The 26,132-nt window shown below is 41.9% G+C and overlaps 1 protein-coding gene across 3 annotated transcripts in view; it reads left to right on the forward strand.

The window, feature by feature from the left end:
• Positions 1-26,132, forward strand: part of CSGALNACT1 (chondroitin sulfate N-acetylgalactosaminyltransferase 1) — a 332,098-nt gene that overhangs the window by 88,275 nt on the left and 217,691 nt on the right. For 2 of the 3 annotated variants that reach the window (XM_044305053.1, XM_044305069.1), the window contains one exon: positions 23,609-23,678. The exons of the other annotated variant lie outside the window; for it this stretch is intronic. The gene's annotated coding sequence lies outside the window, so the exon portion shown is untranslated. The remainder of the gene's footprint in view (positions 1-23,608; positions 23,679-26,132) is intronic. 3 annotated transcript variants of the gene reach the window in all.

Consider the following 26,132-nt stretch of genomic DNA (forward strand, 5'->3'; position numbering starts at 1 on the left):
ACCTATCTTCAGGTCATCATTGATCACCGTGATTATTAGGAAACGGTGATATTGTCCTATCGCCAGTTTCTTAATACCGCGGTATATCGTGGACATCGGTATATTGCTCAACACTACTTTAAGCACCTTCCATATAAGTGGTGAACAGTACCATTTTTGTTATTTTGACTATCCTGGGGACAGGTCACCAATTTAAGTGTAAATTTTTATACCTGATGTATTTTGTTGCTGTAAAAATGCCAGCTCCACATGTTAGCTGAAAGTCTATGGAAAGTATGAAATGCAGGACACCCAAATGTTAGGTGGCCTTTTTTGGGTCTCGGGCATTCTTTTGAAAACACAGCCTTTTGAAACTTTTGACTTTTTTGGGCATTTTGACATCTGCTTCTGTGTATGGGGAAAAGCGGTAGAAAAAAACATGATTCATACAGTTGTTTTGAATAAAAATGCTGCTAAAAATGCCATAAAATCCACATGCAGAATGGAAAAAATACAAGCTATTTCTATGCCATTTTTTTTGTGAGCAGAAAAGGCAGAACAAAGGCAAAGATTTTTACACTTTGTGCCATTTTCAAGTTACCGTATGTTTTTGCAAAGTGTGAAAATTGCAGCATTTAAATGTTATCTAAGCCAGATTTTCAATGTATTATATGGCTATAATATAACCATATAATACTAATATACGGTATTATTTATTATGTTCAGGTCAGTTAAAGCCATGGTCAGGCCATGACACATCCGACTAATATGGACGTATAATACGTCTGGAACGCGGATTTGTTAATCAGACCTAAGTGGGAGAATTTCATCTTCTAGTTTTTAGGAATTGCTGCGCTGTATTTCAGTTTTTTTGTAATAGTAAAAAAAAGCTACTGCAAAAAAACCAATAAAGTGAACATAATCTTCCATAGAAGAATATTTCCTATAACTGTTTCTTTAACAAAAACTGTGACTGCTCAGCAAAATGTCTGTTTAACCTCACTGCCCTGCATGTGGGTGTGTGTATTCTATAGACATGACACAGGTACAACTCTAAGGCCTATTGCACACGACCGTATGGCTTTTTCAGTGTTTTGCGATCCGTTTTTCATGGATCCGCTGTTCCGTTTTTTGTTTCCGTTGTGTTTCCGTTTCTGTTCCGTTTTTCCGTTCCGTTTTTCCGTATGGCATATACAGTATACAGTAATTACATAGATAAAATTGGGTTGGCCATAACATTTTCAATAGATGGTTCAGGAAAAAACGGAACGGAAACGGAAGACATACGGATGCATTTCCGTATGTGTTCCGTTTTTTTTGCGGATCCATTGACTTGAATGGAGCCACGGACTGTGATTTGCGGGCAATAATAGGACATGTTCTATGTTAAAACGGAACGGAAAAACGGAAATACGGAAACGGAATGCATACGGAGTACATTCCGTTTTTTTTGCGGAACCATTGAAATGAATGGTTCCGTATACGGACCGTATACGGAACGCAAAAAACGGCCAGTAAACGGGGAAAAAAAACGGCCGTGTGCAATAGGCCTAACCCTGGGTTCAGACCTGAGCATTCTGAAACGAGCGCTCTGTATGCGCGATTGTACGGGCGTTTACAATCGAGCATACAGAGACAAGCGAACACACATTGTCGCGCGTTCCCGAATATCTATGTACGGGAACGCACGAAAAACGCCCCAAAAAAAGCTCAAGAACTAGCGGAGGTCCCATTCATTTCTATGGAGCTGTGAAAAAAAAACTGATAGTCCTCGTTTTTTTCTCTGCGTCCGTGATCCGTGATTCCAGTCCATCAAAAAAATATAACTGTCCTATTCTTGTCAGTGGAAAACGGAGGACGGACCCATTCAAGTGAATGGTTCCGTCAAAAGACACGGATGCACAACTGGTATGTCATCCGTGTCCGTTTTTTTTCTACAAGACCTTGGTGCAATAAAATTACACTTTTCATTAACCTTCCTTTTTTTTCCCCTGTCAGACAAAAAAAAAGGAAGACACAAGGAAACACAACTGAAGCAAAATCAGACACTGACCACTGAAGCCAAATCACTGACAGTGAAAAAACTCTGTCGTGTGCATGAGGCCTAAGACTGAGAAGTTGTGAAGTATGGATCTGATTCTTTATCATTAAAGCCATATTTAATTTCCGCTGCATAGATTATGATATATTATTGAGTAGTACCTTTCCAGCTTAATAAAACATCACATTCTCAGGAAGACTGAAATAGCAGTGCTGTATATGCTGCATAAAACATGACTCCGTAAGCAATGAATTAACAAGCCATCTTTATGAGACGACTACTTCTCTCTTGGCTGAATGAATAGAAGTCTATGCTGGCTTTGAATAAATCATCGTTTTCAGGAAGAGCCCTGTGTATGTGTGTGAGGCCTACAGTGTTCTCCTGTAGCGCCAAGAAGTTCATTAGAACATAGCGGGTTTTATATAAAAGTCTGAAATTTAAAAGTATTTTAAAGAGAAATGCTCTTAACCTTTACCCCAACAGACTAAAGATTAGTGGGATTACCGGTATATATACAATTGCATGTATGAGCCATATACAGAGGTCGCAATAACGCCTGTACAGGTGTCAGAAATACGCATGAGACTATTTTCATAGGAAAAATTTGCCTGCACCGGCATTTATATGTATGAGACTTTCCTTGGTCGGCATCGCTGTGTTTGTGCAGCCTGCCTACTGTACTCTGTTCAGTTCCTGTCGCCCGGCCAATTAATCCTGGCGCGGGTGGCAGCAAATGAAGATTCCTCACAGGCTGCGCTGATTCAGTGCTCCTGATCACCGTGGGAGCCCAGCACCGACTCCCGGGATTGGCGATAACTCTGATGTTGGCCTCTTAACTCTATAGATGACGCGGTCAACAGCAACCGCAGCATGTAGGCAGTTAGATGGACAGGGGTGCCGATATGGTCACATTTGCAGGGTGCCAATGTGGTGCCCAGGCAGCTAGAGGCCTGACATGACTGTATGTTGCGTTTGCAGTAGAAAAGGTTAAAGCGCCCCCTAGAGGTGGAGATCATAGAAGAGTCATTTTACTAAGGGAAGTGTACTGGATCTTCAAACTTAACACTAGAGTGCCCTCAGGTTTAAATCAGAGGAGAGAGCTGATGTACTTCTATCAGTGACCTGTACAACTTTGTGTCGCTGTGGGAGTGCATTCAGCTCTTTTTGCCTATTGCAAATCAGATCATGGTTTTTAAATTATGTATGGCCATAATTCATGTTTGTCCCGGTTCACACTGTGTTGTTTTTTAAGCAGCTTTCAATGTTTTTCTTTTGCCAAATTTTTTGCCACTATACCTAATTTGATGTTCCGAACAAATGAAATATGAGGACATGGAACTGGTTCACACAAGATTGTATGTGAATTTGGTGCTACATTTATGTTATTTTAATTCGCCATGTGTTAAACAGCAGGTGAATTCCTGCTGGAGGGGTTAATTGTGGCTCCGTGTGTCCACCTCCCATTTCCGGGGGGGTGGAGGCTCGGAACCTTAAATTCTCACGTCCGGCAGGAATTATTGTTACGACTAAGGACATTGCTGTCTGAAACGCATAAACTATCGCTTGTTGTATAGATTTGTCTGCACACGATTATTTGTTACATGACTAAGGTCGGGTTCACACATAAGCGTACCCGATAAGCGCTGTTTACAAGCGTGCTTATCGGGCGTTTACATACGTGCTGAGGAAACAAGCAAACGCCCATTGTCGCGCGTTCCCACTAGGTCTATGTGCGGGAACGCGCGATAATGCGCCCCAAAGAAGCTCATGTACTTCTTGGGGCGTAGGGCGTTTTACAGCGCGTTCGTACGCGCTGTAAAACGCTCAGGTGAGAACCATGCCAATAGGGAAGCATTGGTTTTTGCCTGTTGAACGTTTTACAGCGCGTAGGAATGCGCTGTAAAACACTCAGGTGTGAACCCAGCCTAAAGAGAACTTACAGAAAAGCACAGTGCCGGAACCTTTTTTCTTCTTTCGTATGACTGTATGTCTATTAGATTATGCCACTGCCTTATAGACAGCCTTTCACTGGTACAGTAATAGGCTATAATGCATTGGTATGCAAGTTATACCACTGCATTGTAAAAGCAAAGTCTCCTGATAAGACAAAAAAAAAAAATGAATAAAGTTAATAAATAGAGTTAATAAACTTTATGGAAAAAAAGTTTTTCCATAAAAAGCTGTTTTATTTAGTAGAAGTAGTAAGGAACACACATACAGTACAGACCAAAAGTTTGGACACACCTTGTCATTCAAAGAGTTTTCTTTACAAACCGGATTCCCAAAAAGTTGGGACACTATACAAATTGTGAATAAAAACTGAATGCAATGATGTGGAGGTGCCAACTTCTAATATTTTATTCAGAATAGAACATAAATCACGGAACAAAAGTTTAAACTGAGAAAATGTACCATTTTAAGAGAAAAATATGTTGAATCAGAATTTCATGGTGTCAACAAATCCCCAAAAAGTTGGGACAAGGCCATTTTCACCACTGTGTGCCATCTCCCCTTCTTCTTACAACACTCAACAGACATCTGGGGACCGAGGAGACCAGTTTCTCAAGTTTAGAAATAGGAATGCTCTCCCATTCTTGTCTAATACAGGCCTCTAAGTGTTCAATCGTCTTGGGCCTTCTTTGTTGCACCTTCCTCTTTATGATGCGCCAAATGTTCTCTATAGGTGAAAGATCTGGACTGCAGACTGGCCATTTCAGTACCCGGATCCTTCTCCTACGCAGCCATGATGTTGTGATTGATGCAGAATGTGGTCTGGCATTATCTTGTTGAAAAATGCAGGGTCTTCCCTGAAAGAGATGACGTCTGGATGGGAGCATATGTTGTTCTAGAACCTGAATATATTTTTCTGCATTGATGGTGCCTTTCCAGACATGCAAGCTGCCCATGCCACACGCACTTATGCAACCCCATACCATCAGAGATGCAGGCTCCTGAACTGAGCGTTGATAACAACTTGGATTGTCCTTGTCCTCTTTGGTCCGGATGACATGGCGTCCCAGATTTCCAAAAAGAACTTTGAATCGTGACTCGTCTGACCACAGAACAGTCTTCCATTTTGCCACACTCCATTTTAAATGATCCCTGGCCCAGTGAAAACGCCTGAGCTTGTGGATCTTGCTTAGAAATGGCTTCTTCTTTGCACTGTAGAGTTTCAGCTGGCAACGGCGGATGGCACGGTGGATTGTGTTCACTGACAATGGTTTCTGGAAGTATTTCTGAGCCCATTCTGTGATTTCCTTTACAGTAGCATTCCTGTTTGTGGTGCAGTGTCGTTTAAGGGCCCGGAGATCACGGGCATCCAGTATGGTTTTACGGCCTTGACCCTTACGCACAGAGATTGTTCCAGATTCTGTGAATCTTCGGATGATGTTATGCACAGTTGATGATAGATGCAAAGTCTTTGCAATTTTTCGCTGGGTGACACCTTTCTGATATTGCTCCACTATCTTTCTGCGCAACATTGTGGGAATTGGTGATCCTCTACCCATCTTGGCTTCTGAGAGACACTGCCACTCTGAGAAGCTCTTTTTATACCCAATCATGTTGCCAATTGACCTAATTAGTGTTAATTGGTCTTCCAGCTCTTCGTTATGCTCAAATTTACTTTTTCCAACCTCTTATTGCTACTTGTCCCAACTTTTTGGGGATTTGTTGACACCGTGAAAATTTGAATCTCCGTATTTTTCCTTTAAAATTATACATTTACTCGGATTAAATGTTTGATCTGTCATCTACGTTCTATTACAAATAAAATATTGACATTTGCCATCTCCACATCATTGCATTCAGTTTTTATTCACAATTTGTTTAGTGTCCCAACTTTTTTGGAATCCGGTTTGTATTTTCATGACTATGAAAATTGTAGATTCACACTGAAGGCATCAAAACTATGAATTAACACATGTGGAATTATATACATAACAAAAAAGTGTGAAACAACTGAAAATATGTCATATTTTGGGTTCTTCAAAGTAGCCACCTTTTGCTTTGATTACTGCTTTGCACACTCTTGGCATTCTCTTGATGAGCTTCAAGAGGTAGTCACCTGAAATGGTCTTCCAACAGTCTTGAAGGAGTTCCCAGAGATGCTTAGCACTTGTTGGCCCTTTTGCCTTCACTCTGCGGTCCAGCTAACCCCAAACCATCTCGATTGAGTTCAGGTCCGGTGACTGTGGAGGCCAGGTCATCTGGCGCAGCACCCCATCACTCTCCTTCATGGTCAAAGAGCCCTTACACAGCCTGGAGGTGTGTTTGGGGTCATTGTCCTGTTGAAAAATAAATGATGGTCCAACTATTTGCTTCTACCATCAGGTTTTTCTTGATTATTTTTGCAGGATAACTGGCTGAACTGGATGGACAGATCTCTCTTTTCAGCCTTACAAACTATGTTACTATAACATCCCCCAGATGTCATTATTGAAAATGCTCCCTTGAGCTGTAGGAGTGTTTCTATGATGGTAAACTGGACTCTAAATGACTTTAGACACCCGTGGGATGTACTGTAGCTGCATCAGCAGAATGCTGGCATAGCTTGTAGTAAAAATGTGTAAAAAAATCTGAATAGTCTACGTTTGGTGTAAAACGTTTCTTCAGGACTTTAATACTGATGACCTATCCTTTGGATAGGTCATCAGTATCTGATCGGTGGGGGTCTGACATCCAGTACCCCCGTCGATCAGCTGTTTGAGAAGGCAATGGCGCTCCTGTGAGCACTACAGCCTTCTTGCAGCTTACCAAGCACAGATGCAATGTGTGTAGCAAATTGGTATGTGCACATAACCGTCGTTTTTTAACGCATCATCTCTGCATTCTAAAAAAATCGCATCATTTTCTATATTATGTGTTTTTCATTCGACCCTGGCTCCATAGAAGTGAATAGAAAATGCATTAAAAATGCAAATCCTGGAAAAGATAATGACCTATTTTCAGGATCGGCCATCATTATCACACTAATGGAAGTTTGAATCCCAGCACTGCCGCCTATCTGCTGTTTCAGGGAGCTGCAGCGCTCACCGTACGTCTGCCTCCCAGAAGCTTAAAAAGCACAGCACTGTACATTGTCTAGTGGCTGTGCTAGGTATTGCAGCTCAGCCCCATGGAGTCGAATAGGGCTGATCTGTAGCTAGGCCATGTTACTGATGTGCAGTGACATCACTGATCTAGGAAGAGACTGCGATGATCACTGAGCTCCCAGGCTCTTCTAATAGCTGATTGGCAGGGGTTCCGGGTGTCGGACCCCCGCAGATTTGATAGTGGTGACCAATCCTGAGGTCATCAGTATATTTTCCCAAATAACCCCTTTAACCCAATGAAAACCAAAGATTGTACAATGATTGCATAGACAGGTTCATAGGTTTACACAAACATTCTGTTCTGCCTACATGACTATTTGGGATTTCCTAACTGGTGTTCAGTTTGGGGAACATGTTTTAAAACAGAAACTGGTTACTGACTTGCTTATAGGGCTTTAAATGCAACCTGTTAGCATGAAAATGCAATGTAAGCTACGTAAATCATGTTGTAAAGCAGCAGGAGCTGAGCAGATTGATATATATTTTTATGGGAAAAGATTTAGTAAAACTTGTAGTTTATTAATTTCAATCCCTGCTCATTCTGGGCTTTGAACCCCTTCCCTCTATGACTACATCTAGTGCCCTGGAGCAGGAATACTTTGAAGTTTGGACATTTGTGGACCTTTGCCCCTATTTCCCCTGCACAAAGTCATAAACTCCTTACTTTATTTCACTTTAAAGGGTTAATTTGCACTGTTTAATACTGTTTAACTGCATTTTATATGTTTGCTATGATACACAGTACAGACCAAAAGTTTGGATACACCTCATTCAAAGAGTTTTCTTTATTTTCATAACTATGAAAATTGTAGATTCACACTGAAGGCATCAAAACTATGAATTAACACATGTGGAATTATATACATAACAAAAAAGTGTGAAACAACTGAAAATATGTCATATTCTAGGTTCTTCAAAGTAGCCACCTTTTGCTTTAAATGCTGCTTTGCACACTCTTGGCATTCTCTTGATGAGCTTCAAGAGGTAGTCACCTGAAATGGTCTTCCAACAGTCTTGAAGGAGTTCCCAGAGATACTTAGCACTTGTTGGCCCTTTTGCCTTCACTCTGCGGTCCAGCTCACCCCAAACATCTCCATTGGGTTCAGGTCCGGTGACTGTGGAGGCCAGGTCATCTGGCGAGGCACCCCATCACTCTCCTTCATGGTCAAATAGTCCTTACACAGCCTGGAGGTGTGTTTGGGGTCATTGTCCTGTTGAAAAATAAATGATGGTCCAACTAAACGCAAACCGGATGGAATAGCATGCCGCTGCAAGATGCTGTGGTAGCCATGCTGGTTCAGTATGCCTTCAATTTTGAATAAATCCCCAACAGTGTCACCAGCAAAGCACCCCCACACCATCACACCTCCTCCTCCTCCATGCTTCACGGTGGGAACCAGGCATGTAGAGTCCATCCGTTCACCTTTTCTGCGTCGCACAAAGACACGGTGGTTGGAACCAAAGATCTCAAATTTGGACTCATCAGACCAAAGCACAGATTTCCACTGGTCTAATGTCCATTCCTTGTGTTCTTTAGCCCAAACAAGTCTCTTCTGCTTGTTGCCTGTCCTTAGCAGTGGTTTCCTAGCAGATATTCTACCATGAAGGCCTGATTCACACAGTCTCCTCTTAACAGTTGTTCTAGAGATGTGTCTGCTGCTAGAACTCTGTGTGGCATTGACCTGGTCTCTAATCTGAGCTGCTGTTAACCTGCGATTTCTGAGGCTGGTGACTCGGATAAACTTATCCTCCGCAGCAGAGGTGACTCTTGGTCTTCCTTTCCTGGGGCGGTCCGCATGTGAGCCAGTTTCTTTGTAGCGCTTGATGGTTTTTGTGACTGCACTTGGGGGACACTTTCAAAGTTTTCCCAATTTTTCGGACTGACTGACCTTCATTTCTTAAAGTAATGATGGCCACTCGTTTTTCTTTACTTAGCTGCTTTTTTCTTGCCATAATACAAATTCTAACAGTCTATTCAGTAGGACTATCAGCTGTGTATCCACCTGACTTCTCCACAACGCAACTGATGGTCCCAACCCTATTTATAAAGCAAGAAATACCACTTATTAAACCTGACAGGGCACACCTGTGAAGTGAAAACCATTTCAGGTGACTACCTCTTGAAGCTCATCAAGAGAATGCCAAGAGTGTGCAAAGCAGTAATCAAAGCAAAAGGTGGCTACTTTGAAGAACCTAGAATATGACATATTTTCAGTTGTTTCACACTTTTTTGTTATGTATATAATTCCACATGTGTTAATTCATAGTTTTGATGCCTTCAATGTGAATCTACAATTTTCATAGTCATGAATATAAAGAAAACTCTTTGAATGAGAAGGTGTGTCCAAACTTTTGGTCTGTACTGTATATCCTGTTCATTTGCTCTGTGTTTGCATGGCACTGTGGAAAGGGTAAATTAATACTGACAGACTTTTGGGACTTTCTAGCTGCTAATAATGAGAAGCTGTTCATTTTCCAGGTACCATAAGATTTAAAGAAGAGCATGTTTTGGAGGGAGAAAGTCAGACTTGTTTAAGACCAAACACAAATAGTCTGACCTTTTGAATGTCTGGTTTAGCTTTGTTTTTATGTCTGAAAACCAGTTTTTGTCTGGGAAAAACTGTTGTGTGGTTGAAGCTCTAATGCAAGTCTATGAGAGGGGAGTTGTTACATTGTAACTGTTTAGGCTGAGCTTCTCCTCTCCACCCCTCCCACTAGAACGTTTTAGTTCAGCCACAAACTGTGTATAAGAAGAACAGTCAAAGCCCCTAGTGTTCTTCAGTTAGGGAACAGTGCTTAGAAGAGGACACTATTGAGTGAAGAAGATGCTGAGATGGGGATACTTTACCACAGACCCTGGGCCTCCATCCTTTGGCCAGGGTACCAGTCTTCAGAGAGAGATGGGGACAGCTAGCTCAGGCATTTTCTCAGCATCAAACCCTTTTTCTGTCAGGAAGGAGACTGGAGAAGCCAGCCCTAAGCCTCCACTCTATTGTTTTTACCTGAATTTCTCCAGTAAAGAAGCACAGTGGTCTACTGCAGACCCTGACTCTCTGGAGAGCAGCAACATATGGTGACACTTTGACAGTGTCCAAGGGACCCAGCGTTGGGGCCACCCCAAACCTGGCGCACTGCATATACATACAAAGATAGCTGTCAATCACTGATAATACCGTCTCCTTTACTTCAAAGTCCAGAATGAGCAGGAATTTAAATGTATAAATTGCAGGTTTTACTGAATCTTTTCCCATAAAACTATATATCAATCAGCTCACCTACTCCTGCTCTATATCATTCTGCCTTCAGCTCAGACACCATTTTCAATGTGACAGGTTCCCTTTAAAGACAGCCAGAAAGGCAGACAGAGGTAGTCAAAGTTATTTTGTCTTATCATCTCTACTTCTCAACAAACAATTGTTTTGATCTGTTCATACATTAGACTTCATGAAATAAAATAGATTTTTCTTGACAAGTATACTTTAGGTCTCCCAGACATGGATGTTTTATAGATCTTTGTTGTATACATTTGTAATACAGCACCCATAAAACTCAGTGAATCCTTACTATATGTGTGTGCTCCATCACCTGCCTGTTCTCCTTTAGAAGCAATAGGAGAGAATTTGCCTCTTCAAGGATGCATCACACAATAAATATTGTCCAGTGATATAGAGAAGAAACTTGTTAGGTCAAGTAAATAAATAAGGGTGGGTTCACGCTAGCTTTAAGGATTCCGTTATGGCTTTCCATTATAACATGGTTATAACGGAAAGTAACGGAATCCATAAGACGGAAGGACGGATCCGTTCTTCTGCCCATAGACTTGTATTATGAGGGAATGCAAAACGGGAACCTTTAAAACGCATTCCGTTTGCTCTCCGTTCTAATAGAAGTCTATGGGAATCAAAACGGATCTGTCTGGGTCCCATTATGCAAAATGGTAAACAAAGGACTTTGTTTTCTGTCTTGCATAATGGGACCTAGACGGATCTGTTATGCTTTCTCATAGACTTCTATTAGGACGGAAAGCAAACAGAATGTCTTTCAAAGGCTTCCGTTTTGCATTCTGTCTGGGCATTCCGTTATTTTCTAATATAACCATGTTATAACGAAAAGCCATAACGGAATCTCTAACGCTAGTGTGAACCCACCCTTATTTATAAAAAAAATATCTGTGTTTCCATCACAAATGAATTGCCATAAATGTCAGGGGTATAAAGTCATCTTGCAAAATGCAAAAAAAGGTGGAAAGAAAATAAATAAATATAAAAATAAAGGATATTTGGCTTTGTTTTTGCACAGATATACTACATATGAATATTTGCTTCCCACATGCTCAGTAGTGAGAGTCTTAATTGATAGGTCAGTGAAACAGGAGCACATTGTTAAGAATATCTGAAAATCTCAGATCATAAAACTTCAGTGCCAGCAATAAGTAATAGGGCATTGTTTGCCCATGGATCTCACAGAGACTGGTTGAGGCAAGCAAATAACATCAGCTGCTCAAGTTTTTTTTTCCAAGTTTCATCTACCAACTTGAAGTAATAACCAGTGAACACTAGTGATTCAACAAGATATGTCTAAAGGAAGCCTGTCACCTCCCCCAAGCACTATTAGGTACAGAGCTACATGGATAGCACTGCTCCTGGGGAGTCCAGATCACATGCCTGCATATAAATTGTCCCATCTAGATCAGTGGCACCATTCCTCAGATATTAGAATTTCTATTTCATACAAATCAACCCCTTGGTGTAACAAGGGCATTGTCAATACACTTTGTTGCATCTTAGGCTACTTTCACACTAGCGTTCGCTGGTCCGCTCGTGAGCTCCGTTTGAAGGAGCTCACGAGCGGACCCGAACGCCTCCGTCCAGCCCTGATGCAGTCTGAATGGATGCGGATCCGCTCAGACTGCATCAGTCTGGCGGCGTTCAGCCTCCGCTCCGCTCGCCTCCGCACGGACAGGCGGACAGCTGAACGCTGCTTGCAGCGTTCGGGTGTCCGCCTGGCCGTGCGGAGGCGTGCGGATCCGTTCAGACTTACAATGTAAGTCAATGGGAACGGATCCGCTTGAAGATGTCACCATATGGCTCAATCTTCAAGCGGATCCGTCCCCCATTGACTTTACATTGAAAGTCTGAACGGATCCGCGCAGGCTACTTGCGCACTTGCGCACTTGCGAAATTTTTTAAAGTTATTAATGCAGACGGATCCGTACTGAACGGAGTCTCCGTCTGCATTAATATGATCGGATCCGTTCAGAACGGATCCGATCAAGCGCAAGTGTGAAAGTAGCCTAATCTCCACTCACTTTCCTTGCTGCGTGTGCCTTCCCCCCCTCCTTCCTGCTTTGAGAGACAGGGCCAGGCAGCATACATGTAATCACACCTGACCTTGAACTCTTGCGCCTAAGCGTTGCAGTACAGTTAAGAATCTTGCCGGGTGGAAATAATCTATGCTGCACATGCGCAGACAATGTCACTGTACAAGCTTCAGGTGTGTACTTCTTGTGTGTCCGATGCACAAGAGTTAAGGGCCAAGTGTGATTAGGTCCACACTGCAATGCCCCAAGTAGGGGGACGGCCAGCAGTGAAAGTGAATGGAACAGCAATACCCTCATTGCCCAAAGGGGCTGGGGCTTATTTGCAAATATCTCAGAAATGGGGTCCTTGATCAAAATGGGGCAAAGTGAGTTGGATTCAGCTGCCAAGCACACATCTACAAAGTCATTTGGTTTTATGTGCAGATATGTAATTACAGACACGACAGAGCAGCAGAGCGGTACAGCTATGAGGGGCAGTAGAGTGGTCATCAGTCAGAACAGAACCAGAGAAGAACAACAAGTGCACGGTGGCAGAATAGAGACAAACCCTATAAGGACAGTTTCAGGTGAGCGTGTTCACTGCGGGAAACCTGTATTTCCTGTTGTGGACACTGCTCATCTGGATCTGGAATGGATTCGCAGCATCATAATGATTTATGATGTTGTGAATATATTCCTGGCCCTAAGTCTACTGAACAGTAGCCACATAATACTGTAACTACAGTTCAGTAGACTTATGGCCAGGAAGGAATTCACATTATCCAAAACCATCATTATACTACAAATCTACTCCAATTGAGCTGTGTCCATAACAGGAGATACAGCTCCCACATGGACACGCTTGTCTGATATTAGCCTAAACAGTCCAGAAGTCAGGTTGTAAGCAATCAGTGCCGGCCCCTTCGTGCATTGGGGAATGCAATTTGCGGGCCACAATAGGAGCCCAGTCAGCACACATTTGCATGAGTCCTTAGACAGGAAAATCTGCTTGACCCCAGGTAGTGCTTACAAATCTCCCCACCCCCCCAAAAAAATAATACCTCCGGCACACAGAGGACCACTTGCTTTGCACTGGAAGCAACAGGACCTGACGCTTCCAAGAGCAAGTGTTCCCCGCGTGTGTCTGTGGTCAGGTGAGTATTTTTTTCACAGTGTACCCATTTTTAACAGCCATTAGATGGATACTCTTCTGTCTAAACTGCCATTAAACAGGGACAATTGATTTCCGTGGGGTTTGTTTGGCCATCAAAAAAGCTAAAAATATGACATGACCTATTTATGGGCGTCTGTTATTCATGGGCCATTAACATAACGTGTGAATAGCCCCATGGACTTCAATGGTTCTGAAGATGGCCATGTGACAAGCCATTTTTAATGTCATGTGAGTGTACCCTTACTTAGTAGCAAGTGGTGGGTGATGCAACATAGCGTGGTCCAAAAAGCAAGGGAAGAAAAGTGAAGTTGAATAGGCTACAAAGATCAGCTGGCAATATGAACTGGGCCACCCCTCCACCAGCATTGCCAAAACATTAACACCTGGCAGAAGGTTAGATCATGACAAATTTAACCTTAATAGATCACTGCTACTATTCAAACTAATGAGCAAGATAAAATAGTTTTATTTTACACATAGCTATTCCCATACAAAATTAATAAACCAAATATTGGATATGTTGTACACAAAAGCAGTTGTATTAGATAATTAGCAACCCTGGGAAAATAAGAAATATTATGTACCATTAGTGGTTACCTTGCAAAGTATCTGTGAAGTTCTCAACAGTACATAGCCTTTGGCCATGTTAATGTTAATCCATAATTGTGGCAGTTAATCACCACTTTAGTACTTTTTGACAATACAGTCTTCAGACCATTTGATTTTATTCACATTTTGCTATGTTGCATGGTTATAAGGGAAAATAATAGCATTCTGAATACAGAATGCATAGTAAAATAGCACTAGAGGGGTTAAAAAATAAAAAATAAATAATTGAACTCACCTTAATCCACTTGCTCGCGTAGCCGGCATCTCTCCTGTCTCTTTCGTTGCTGATTGCAGTCAAAGGACCTGTGGTGACGTCACTCCGGTCATCACATGGTCCGTCACATGATCTTTTACCATGGTGATGGATCAAGTGATGACCGGAGTGACATCACCACAGGTCCTTTGACTGCAATCAGCAAAAAAAGAGACAGGAGAGATGCCGGCTACGCGAGCAAGTGGATTAAGGTGAGTTAACTTTTATTTATTTATTTATTTATTTATTTATTTTTTAACACCTCCAGCGCTATTTCACTATGCATTCTGTATTCAGAATGCTATTATTTCCCCTTATAACCATGTTATAACGGAAAATAATAAAATTATCGGGTCTCCATCCCGATTGTCTCCTAGCAACCGTGCGTGAAAAATCGCACCGCATCTGCACTTGCTTGTGGATGCTTGCGATTTTCACGCAGCCCCATTCACTTCTATGGGGCCTGCGTTGCTTGGATTATCGCACCGCAACGCACAATATAGAACATGCTGCGTGAAAATCAACCGCTCGTGTGCACAGCCCCATAGAAATGAATGGGTCCAGATTCAGTGTGGGTGCAATGCGTTCACATCACGCATTGCACCCGTGCGGAATACTCGCCCGTGTGAAAGGGACCTTACTCAGAACTTAGTTGAAGCAGCTTTGATTGATGATTGCAGTCTCCAGTCTTCTTGAGTATGATGCCACAAGTTTTGTACACCTTTATTTGGGTATTTTCTGCCATTTTTCTTTGCAGATCCTCTTGGGCTCTGTCAGGTTGGATGGGGACCGTCAGTGGACAGCCACTTTCAGGTCTGTCCACAGTTGTTCGATGGATTCAAGTCAGGGCTCTGGCTGGGCCACTTAAGGACATTCACGTAGTTGTCCCTAATGTATTTGTGTTGTCTTGGCTCTGTGCTTAGTGTCATTGTCTTGTTGGAAGGTGAACCTTCAGGTTAGTCTGAGGTCAATATCACTCTGGATCAGGTTTTCATTAAAATATCTCTGTACTTTACTTTATTCAGCTTTCCCTCAACTCTGACCAGTCTCCCCGTCCCAGCCGCTGAAAAAAACAAACTACAGCATGATGATGATGCCATGCTTTACTGTAGGGAAGGTATTCGGCACTTGAACTGAGGCCATAAAGTTCAGTCTTGGTTTACTCAAACCCAAGAATTTTGTTTCTCACAGTCTGAGAGTCTTTTAGGTGCAAACTGCATGTATCTTTTACTGAGGAGAGACTTCTTTCTGGCCACTCTGTCATAAAGCCCAGTTTGGAGAAATACTGCAGAGATGGTTGATCTTCTGGAAGTTTCTCCCATCTGAACACAAGATCTTTGACTTTCAGTCTCATTTATAATTGGTTTCTTGGTTGCCTCTCTTACCAAGGCCACCCCCCCCCCCCCCCCAATTACTTAGTTTGGGGGGGTGGCCAGCTTTAGGAAGAGCCCTGGTTGTTCCAAACGTCTTCCATTTAAAAATTATGGAGGCCACTGTCGTCTTAGGTACTTTCTGTTTCAATAGTTTTTATTGGTTTAGTATCAATAAAAGATAATAGAGGACAATAAAATGCAGTTCCTTTCAGTGTAGCAGAATTTTATTTTTTATTTTTTGACCCTTCTCAGGTCTGTACCTTCACACAACCCTGTATCATTGCTCTACAGGCAGTTATTTCCTCTTCATGGCTTGGTTTTTGCCCTGATATACATGTCAGCTGTGGGATCTTATATAGACTGGGCTGTGTCTTTACAAATTATGTCCATCAACTGAATGTACCATAGGCAAACTCAACCCAATCAAGGTGTAGAAACATCTCAAAGATAATCAAGGGAAATTAGAGGCCCCCCAGAGCTAAAGTTCAAGTGTCATAGAAAAGGGTCTGAATATGTATGTACATACATAATTTTATTTTTTCCTTTTTAATAATTTTTTTTTCTTTATTTTCGCACAATGCTACAGCATAAAATGTGAAAAAGTAAGACTCCTTAAGACTTCCCAAATGCACTGTATATTGTCCCTTAGGTGTGGCATTTTCTCTTTAGCTGCGTATTGAAATGATTAATCTTTATACTGTGGAGGTTTGACACGCTGTATTATGGTAATATGCTGTATGTCCGGTTGGATGTGACTGTGGCAGAGATAAAGCTAGAAGTAGTAGACTTTCATCTGTAGGTGGAGCGTGACTTTAGCCTTATGCCATATGGAATGTAATGAATGGGCTTTTGTCAGATCATACAAAAAGGAGTGAATAGTATTTCGCACAGTACTCTCTGAAGCTCTGAAAAATAGGGTAGTATAAGGGACATAGGATAAAGATATTCCTCAACTGGAATGAGCGTGACACTAATGCTACTAGAACATGTTGGAAAAGTGTAGCTACAGACTGAAATTTTTTACCCTGGACTATATTGTACCCCTTTATCCAGCCTACCTAATTTTAACGGACAACAGGAGACATATAGAAAGTATCAGAAAAAAGTGGAGACAAGAACTATTGAGAGAATCTGTAATATTCCTGTGTTTTTCAAGTGTATTCTCTTTGTGTTTATAAGAAGTTACTTTACATTGGGCAGACTAGATGGGCCAAATGGTTCTTATCTGCCGACACATTCTATGTTTCTAATGTAACATGACTTGACAATTTGAAATCCTGATAAGACTATATCCACCACAGATGTATACAACTAGTGTCAGGTGTAATTTGTGTTATTTCATGTAGCTGGATATGAGAGAGGCTCTGACCAGAACAGGAACACAGTTTAAATAAGAACCCAGGATTATTTATGAACTTTACATGTTACATGTCTAGAAATGTCCGACATTGGTTGGAAGAACATGACCAAGACTTCCAGATACTAACCTGGCCCCCTAATTCCCCAGACATGAACCCAACTGATCACTTGTGGGACCACCTTGATCATCGTGTTTGCTGTATGGATCCCCCCCCCCCCCACACACACAAACCTCCTCCAACAGCTGCATGGCTCCATATCCCTGTAACAACCTACCTGGATCTTACTGAGTGACTCCCAGCCCATCTAGCTGCGGTCCATGCTGCACATGGCGAATACTCGGAATATTAGCTGGTGGTCATTATAATAGGGACGCGAATGTGTGTATCTATCTATCTTATGTAAAACAAGATCCACCATTCACAATAGTGAAGCCACATGGTATCTGCTCCCTCCCCCTGTACAGGTCACAGAACATGCATAGTAGATTCTCACATAGAAGTCAATGAGATCAGCTCCTGTCCATTATGTCTATGGGGTAGCGGCTGTAAAGCATATCTCTACATGCTGTTAAATATAGTAAGCTTCCCTTTACAGGTCACCCCCCCCCCCCCCCCCACACACACTCTTACACAACCCCTTTAAGGAAATACTGACGTTATGGCTCTTATTGGTACATATAATAACTTGTTTAAGTGAATGTAGTCTTCTATTACCCTATTTGTATACAGCTGAGTGACACAGATTTGATGTAGGATCCTTTTTCCATAATGTCTTTTATCTTGTATATTTTTGCTCTACTTCAGCTCCTACAGTATTTTCCACCATCGTAGCGACACAAGATGTTAAATGTTTTTACAGATGCTGATATAGAGGGAGGGCTAATCTAGAAAGCCTATGTTTCGCTTCAGAAGTTGCCAAGAACAACAGCTGCTTGTAGGCTTATGTGATGTACCCTAACTCCCTTCTTCTCCTCTGCAGCTGGATTTTTGCGCTTGTAAACCTAATCTCCTCCACTCCTGGACTCATCAGGTTACCATTCAGTGTAAAAGATAATCTACATTTATTTACGGGAATTAAGCTGTACTGTGTGACCTCACATATAATCTAAGTATGTGACAAAGCCAATGTTGACAACTATTTGTAAGAGTGGTTTCCCAGACGTTTCTATGAAATATGAGAAAATTGTAAAAAGGAACATTTTGGGCAATAATCTTGAACTAGAGAACAGTAGTAAAATATAGCAACGTTGGGTTTGTCTATTGTTCCTTACAAACTGTCAGTTTGGTCATACAATGATGCTCAATGAGAAATATTAAGCAGTCGTTTTTGTCAGATTTTGTCTGCTATATACTAGTTTGGGTACTGTATAGGTATAGAATAATGTATGAGTATGTAGCTTTATAGAAACTGATATCAAATTAGTTATACAGTTATGATAAATGTCCATATAAGTAGAGGCATAGCGATCAAAATGCAGATGTCCTCAATAATAGTAGTTACTTGTATATTACCTAAATATGTCGTCTACATAAATCTGCTGTATGCCATAAAATAAATAATATTGTCATATACTGTTCATAGAGGTAATAGTGCTATATACTAGGGCTGTAAAGATTACTCGATTGAATCGAGTAACTTGACAGAAAATCCTTGATGCAAACTTTTTGCATCGAGGATTTGTTTGTGTCATGTGACCATGGAGCGTGAGTGAACTTGCTAGTACTTACTGCTCCATGGTCACTCGCCGGCCCATACCGCGCAGCACAGGATCCAGACACATCGTCAGGATGTAGTGCACGCCGCCGCTCCGTCCCCACTGACTATAATGAGGACGGGGAAGGCGCTCCGGCTCAGTGCACGGCGAAAGGCCGCCGGACTAAAAGTCCTGCATGTCTGACTTTTTAGTCCGGCGGCCTCTGACCGCGAACTGCCGTACTGCGTCGGAGCGCCGCCCCCGTCCCCTTTATAGTCAATGGGGCAGTACGGCAAAACAGCGGAAGGACAGATCCGACAGGGTGAACAGCCTGCCGGATCCGCCCTGCCGCAAGTGTGAAAGTACCCTTAATCGATAGAATACTCAATTACAAAAATAGTCGATAGCTGCAGCCCGACTATATACCATACACATACTGTAATTTCACCATACCATATACATAAATAGTGCCATAATATTTTGTATACATTAGTAATAAAGCCATATATAGAACACTAAAAATAATACCACCATATACGGTATACATAAATAGCACCACCATACAGTACCCATATTCCCACCATAATGCCACTTTTTGATTTGGGGTGGAAAAGGGTATGTTGGTTAGAAACTCAATTTAATGTTGTATAAACATTGAACTTTTTCATTATTTTTAAATGCATTCACTAATTTTGATATTTGGAGCCTACAAAAATTCTTAATGCAACTATTAGTTCTGTTTCCACAGTCAGACTTTGCACAGGCCATTCTAGTTTGCAGAATCTTTAGAACTTGCAGGTCTTCACCATTTGAGACCCCAATATAGGGATCTGGTCTCCACTACAGGGAATTCCCTGGTTCTGACTGCAGAGTAGCTGCTGACTGGTAGAGCAAAAGATATAAAAGGAAACAGATATGGGGTTGATGCTGGATAATCAGAAAGCCATATGGAACCCAAAGATAAAGTCAGAGTCAGAGTTGGGTCTAATAATCAGGAAGAACTTCAAGTGTCAGAATGGCAGCCAAATAGGGAGCTAGACAATCCAGGGTCAAATCCAGATCAGAACATCAGGGGTTAATCCAGATGAGCAGTGACCCAAGCCAGGTCAGATAATCAGAAGTAAAACCAACAATCAAGCATACCACAACAGAGTCAGTAACTTGCAGAACCTGAACAGCAGGCTAGATTAAAAAAAGAGCCAAGATCTCACTAATCCACCCCATGAATGTTCCTCTAATTAAGCCTTCTGGCTGTCCGAACTTCTGGGCTGTCCAAACAGCGGAGCACTCTGATTAGCCAGCAAGCTAGGATCTCAAGGGATTCATCACTGGCCGTCCTGCCAGTGTCACCACAAACTCTGAAGCAGTGGTGGAGGGCTGAGATGGACATTGCGGGATACAGACAGGTAGATTTGTTACCTACACACGCTGTGGTATTCTGTTTATTAAAAAGATGGAACTCATTATAACTCATAATTGACCAGTGTTGGTAAAGTCCATGCAAATGCTGTAGGAATAGCCTCTCTTTGGGTATATGGAACAGATTTTTGGCTGTCCTGATTGGATCAGATGCATGTGAAGATGCCCTAACACATTATGACTGGGTATAACCGGATCATGACAGGTGACAGACGATCCCACAGATTATGGCATGTAGCCTTTCTTAGTTATATAACTAAAACATTATTGAAAAATAAGTCATTGGTTATTTGTCTGAAGAAAAATGCTTGGCTTGACCCTTCTGGGACATTGATATCTCTATGCCATCAATCTCAGATGTGGGTCCTAGCTTTTGTGACCTGCTGCTATCAGAATAGGGCCTCTGAAGTGAATGGAGAGCAGCTGCACATGTGTGGCCACCCTCCGTTCATCATTTTGGGACTTCTGAAAACAGTCAAGCGCACTTGTTCAGCTATTTTTGGAACTATAGTGATGAATGGAGATCGCTTGGTGCCTGAGCTTCATTTTGAAGGTTCCATTCTGAAGATCCCAGAGATGGGACCTGCACCTATCTGACATTGATGGCATGGCCTAGCAGTTTCACCTTAAAATTCTGTAGATTACGTCTCAACACACCTCTATATTGCATGCTTTATACCTTTGGGCAAGCAAGCTGTTTGTTTAGGGTACTTTCACACTTGCGTTAAAGTTTTCCGGTATTGAGTTCTGTCCTCAGGGCTCAATACTGGAAAAAAACTGATAAGTTTTATCCTAATGCATTCTGAATGGAAAGCAATCCATTCAGGATGCATCAGGATGTCTTCAGTTCAGTCCTTTCACGGTATTTGGACAGAGAAAAAAACGCAGCATGCTGCATTTTTCTCTCCGTACAAAATTCTGGACCACTTGCCAAAAAATGCCGGATCCGGCATTCATTTCCATTGAAATGTATTAGTGCATTAATATTGCCGCATTGACGGATCAGTTCTTCCAGTCTGCACATAACGCAGACATTTAAAAATGTGAAAATAACAAAATACCAGATCCGTTTTTCCGTATGACACCAGAGAGACTGATCCGGTATTGCAATGCATTTCTAATGGAACTGCCTGCCGGAATCCAGCAACGCAAGTGTGAAAGTACCCTTAATTGAGTTGTTTTGTTGACCTAATTGAGTTATTTTATGCTGTATCCTAAAGTGTTTGTTCACGCCAAATCGCCATTGGCACAAATGCTTGAGTTTAAATAATTCCTTCTTTTTGTGCGCTGTCTGGGTAAGACACTTATTTTTGTAAACATCCAGAAGTTTTAATTTGTTAGCAGTTACGATCACAGTTCTGTAGTGACCTGCGACATTGCTTTAATTTGTATTGTCTATCAATGGAGCATCACTCTGAGACAGAACTTGTAACTTTTATAATTAATTGCAGGACGTCACAGACTCAGCTATTCTTGTCTAAGTGGCTGACTGGGGTTACATACAGTGGATATTACAGTGGTGCTTGACATTTTCTCAAACCTTTAGAATTTTCTATATTTCTGCATAAATTTGACCTAAAACTATATCAGGTTTTCACACTTGTCCTAAAAGTAATCAAATCAAACAAGTGAGTACAAAATATAGGGAGACCCACTAAAAAGTAGCCCGCCTCCAGTGATAGTATTACGAGATGAATATGCAAGTGGATTGCTTTTTTTTAGTTACCCACAAGTCACAAAAGATGCTGAAAGTGGTGCCCGTTCACCTCTATGCATGTTTGGGCCCGTTGGATTATATATGTGCCACAAGGATTTCAAGAGCCACGTCTGACTCCGTTATTCCCGGGGTCAGGAAGTCGCAGTGGGTGGCTGCGCGCTCTATGTCTAAAGATAGTGCTGTTTCTTAATGGTAGCTTTCTGGGTTTGCCTTGCAATCCCTTTTGTCTAACTCAGGGATCCGTAGCTTCTTCTCCTCAGCTGTTTCTGGTCCAGCACTCCCAACCTCCTTATATTCCCCTCTCCCACTTCTCTGGTTGCCAGATATAGAGCTTCCTGCCTGGACTTCTATACTGACCCACTGGAGCTGAGTTGCTGTGTTTCCTGGTTGTCGTACCAGAGCGTTACCCTCCGGATCCCTGTTGGTTGCTTGTTGTCGCACACCTGGGACTATATGTTTTGTCTGTATTGTCTGTCTTCTCCCTAGTGTTTCCCTTTAGTGTTAGTGGTGCGGACTAGTGTTCCCACCTCCCTATTCACTACGTAGGGCTCATCTTAGGGAAAGCCAGGGTTTAGGCACGTGATCGGCGTACGGGTGAGGAACCCGTCTAGGGACGTCAGGGCAGCCAGGTGCCAGCCTCAAGGTGAGTTAGGGGTCACCATCTTTCCCTCTCCCTTTGACAGGGCCTTCCTTTTCTCTCCCTTTGCATCACGTATGTGATCGGTACGCCGGTTGTGATAATTAGCTGATACTGCCTGCAGATCTTCAACAGTAATACTGCAGAAGAGAAAATGTCCTGCTTTTTCCAACAAGATGGGACAATATGCCACATCTCTTGGAACTCACTGGCACGGGTTCATGAACTGTGAGCAAGGGGTTATGGCCACCACGTTCCCCAGAGTTTTTATCTGTGGGGAAAAGTAAAACTGAAAGTGTCCGCTAACAATCCATATACCGTGGATGAACATCACAAACACTAGCCACAGTATCACTGTTGAAGATCTGCAGGCAGTATCAGCAAACCTAATCACACCGACCTAAAGATGCATAGAGGTGAATGGAGACCATTTTCAGCATCTTTTGTGACTCTGTAGAGATATTGTTTTAACCTTTTGTGGCCCAATGAGCAACATCAACTCTTCTTCTTAGGCCCTCAGAAATCTCTTTGTTTGTGCCATGATATACTTCCAAAAACGTGTTGTGAAGATCAGACTTTGGTAGATCCCTGTTCATTAAATAAAACAGGTTGTCCACTCATCCCATTGATTGAATACACTTGACTCTAATTTCACCTTCAAATTATCTGCTAATCCTAAAGCTTCACATACCTTTGCCACTCACAGACATTTGGTATTTCATTATTTTCCTCAATAAATAAATTACCTAGCCTAGTTTTTTTTTTTTTTTACTCATTTCTTTGATTTGGTTATCTTTATCTCCTTTTATGACTTGATGTGAAAGTCTGATTTCTGTACATTCTTACTTGGGGTGGTCTTACTTTGTAATCATTTTTATTGTGACTAACAATATAACCTTCAAATAAACATTGTTATGTACATATAAAGATTAATATGGAGAGGACATCTTCCCCAACAGAAAAGAACAAACATCTCAGTCTATCCAGATCTTCAACTCCATAGTTTGAAAGCCACATCTCCAAGGCATGGTAAGTGGTGTATTTAATCTTGAAGAAGTAAATATACGAAGATATAGCTGAGCGAGCTGCACATCATAATATAAGACAAATTACACATGTCCTAACAGCTTGATGGATCTGTAGTCATGACAGGTACTGATAAGTGTAAACATGAGATATTTCCATCAAGCATTAATATAGTCGTAATTGGTGCTTCATAAATTAAAATGTACCGTATTTATCGGCGTATAACACGCACAGGCGTATAACACGCACCTGCATTTTAAGAGGGAAATTTTAGGAAAAAAGGGTAGCTCAGAACTTTTTTTTATTAATATTATTACCACTTATAAGGTAAATAATGTAAAAGGATGACACTTATGGGGCTCTGTGGATGACACTTATGTCATCCACAGATCCCCATAAGTGTCATCTACAGATCCCCCATCAGATGGATCAGTGTGGAGAGAGGAGGCGGGGACACTCATGGCGGGGCCCGGTGCAGTGACTCTACTCTAATACACCGGGCCCCGCAACTGTTAAACATTCAATCTGATCTCTTGTATATGCTCTGTACGGTACTTACTGTAGTACCGGAGGTATAACATTAAGACGGCGCAGACCGGCATCTCCCTCGGTCATGCGCCGCCTGTCTCAGCTCCTTCCTGATGCGCTGCCTGCCCCAGCTTCCTCCTCATGCGCCGCCTGCCCCAGCTCCCTCCTCATGCGCCACCTGCCCCAGCTCCCTCCTCATGCGCCGCCTGCCTGCTTATCTCACTTTATGAATGAACAGGCAGGCGGCGCATGACAGAGTGAGCTGGGGCAGGCGCAGCATGACAGAGGGAGCTGGGACAGGCGGCGCATGAGGAGGGAGCTGCGGCAGGCGCTGCGCCGTCTTAATGTTATACCTCCGGTATGTAAAAACATGGCTTCTTAACATTATATCGGCGTATAACACGCATACATAATTTGCCCCCTATTTTCAGGGGGAAAAAGTGCGTGTTATACGCCGATAAATACGGTAAGTAAAGTGGACCTGTCATCACATTTTTCATTTGCAGCAAATGGGATGTTGCTGCTGGGCCTATTATAGTTTGTATTTAAACTGTCCATAAAGCCGTTTCCCAGAAAAGTTATAAATTGGGCCTGATTTGATCTCATCTCGGGACCTGGAGTCACGGGGGTGGGTACCTGGATTCAGTGAGTCACAGAGCCACAGCCGCAAGCCCACCCACCGCACTGTGAATGACATCCCAATAGCTTACTGACGTCAGAACCGGCAATATCTGAAATCTTACGCCTCAGTATTACACACAGTTTTCTCCTCGATCCTGACATGCGCATGAGCTAGTGGCTCTGAATTATATACACCTTTACTCACATCGTATGTCAGGAGCGAGGAGGAAACTGGGCAATACTGTTCCCTTAATGGCCTTTTGTATGTAGAAGCTCTGGTAGTTATTCATTGTATTTCTGAGTAATTTGGGGGGAAAATAAACTATTCAGCCATTCACGCCTTCTTGAATCTTGTGTCACTGAAGGGTAATCAAGACTTTGCTTCTACAGCATTAGGTCTGAATTGCTTTGAAAAAACTGCACTGCTATAATGAGATTCCCAGATAAGTAAAGGCTTCTTCTTTGGAACGTTGGTGCATTTCATGAGCTGTTTTACGGGAACAGTAAATATAATTCTTTTCCACTGTTATCAGGGTGAGGTTTTTGGTGGATTTATTTTACGCTTTATTACTTAACCTGCGAGCATATGAGAAAAAAAGATAAGAGGCAGCTGAGGGAGTACATTCAATTTAATGCCCACAATTTATTTTTTCTTCTAATGACCAATACATCTTGTTTGAAATTGATATATTATATGGTGGTATTGTGCGGTTAACCTCATATACTATGTGTATGTATGCCTGTGTATGTAGGATAGATAGACAGGCAGATAGGTAGGTAGATAGATAGATAGGTAGGTAGATAGATAGACAGGTAGATAGATAGATAGATAGACAGACAGGCAGATAGATAGTGATGGTAGTCACTTTTCTACAACAACTTCACACATTGTAAATACATATTTTTAGCAACTAGAAATTACTAAGATCATGTAACATACTAAGGCTTATCCTATAAGAAGCCAGCCAATTTTCATTTTTTTCTTTTAGTTTTTTTTTCCTCTCTAGCTTTTAGAGCCATAACTTTGTTTTATATTTCGTCAATTTTAAGCCCTCGTGGACAGGGCCCTCTCTCCTTCTGTACCAGTTTGTAACTCATCTTGTTTATGATTAGTACAATTGTCTGTATTATGTATGTGCACCCCTTATCACATGTACAGCGCCATGGAATGAATGGCGCTTTAATAATAAATAGTAATAATACTTTTCTGTTCACATAGCCAGATGAGGACTTGTTTTTTGGGGAGGAGAGTATAAAAAATAAAAATAAAGCAATTCCTTCATGTTTTTTGGGTTTTGTTTTTATGCG

This window comes from Bufo gargarizans, chromosome 1 (assembly GCF_014858855.1).
Source record: "Bufo gargarizans isolate SCDJY-AF-19 chromosome 1, ASM1485885v1, whole genome shotgun sequence".
In the NCBI taxonomy this organism is placed as follows: Eukaryota; Metazoa; Chordata; class Amphibia; order Anura; family Bufonidae; genus Bufo; species Bufo gargarizans.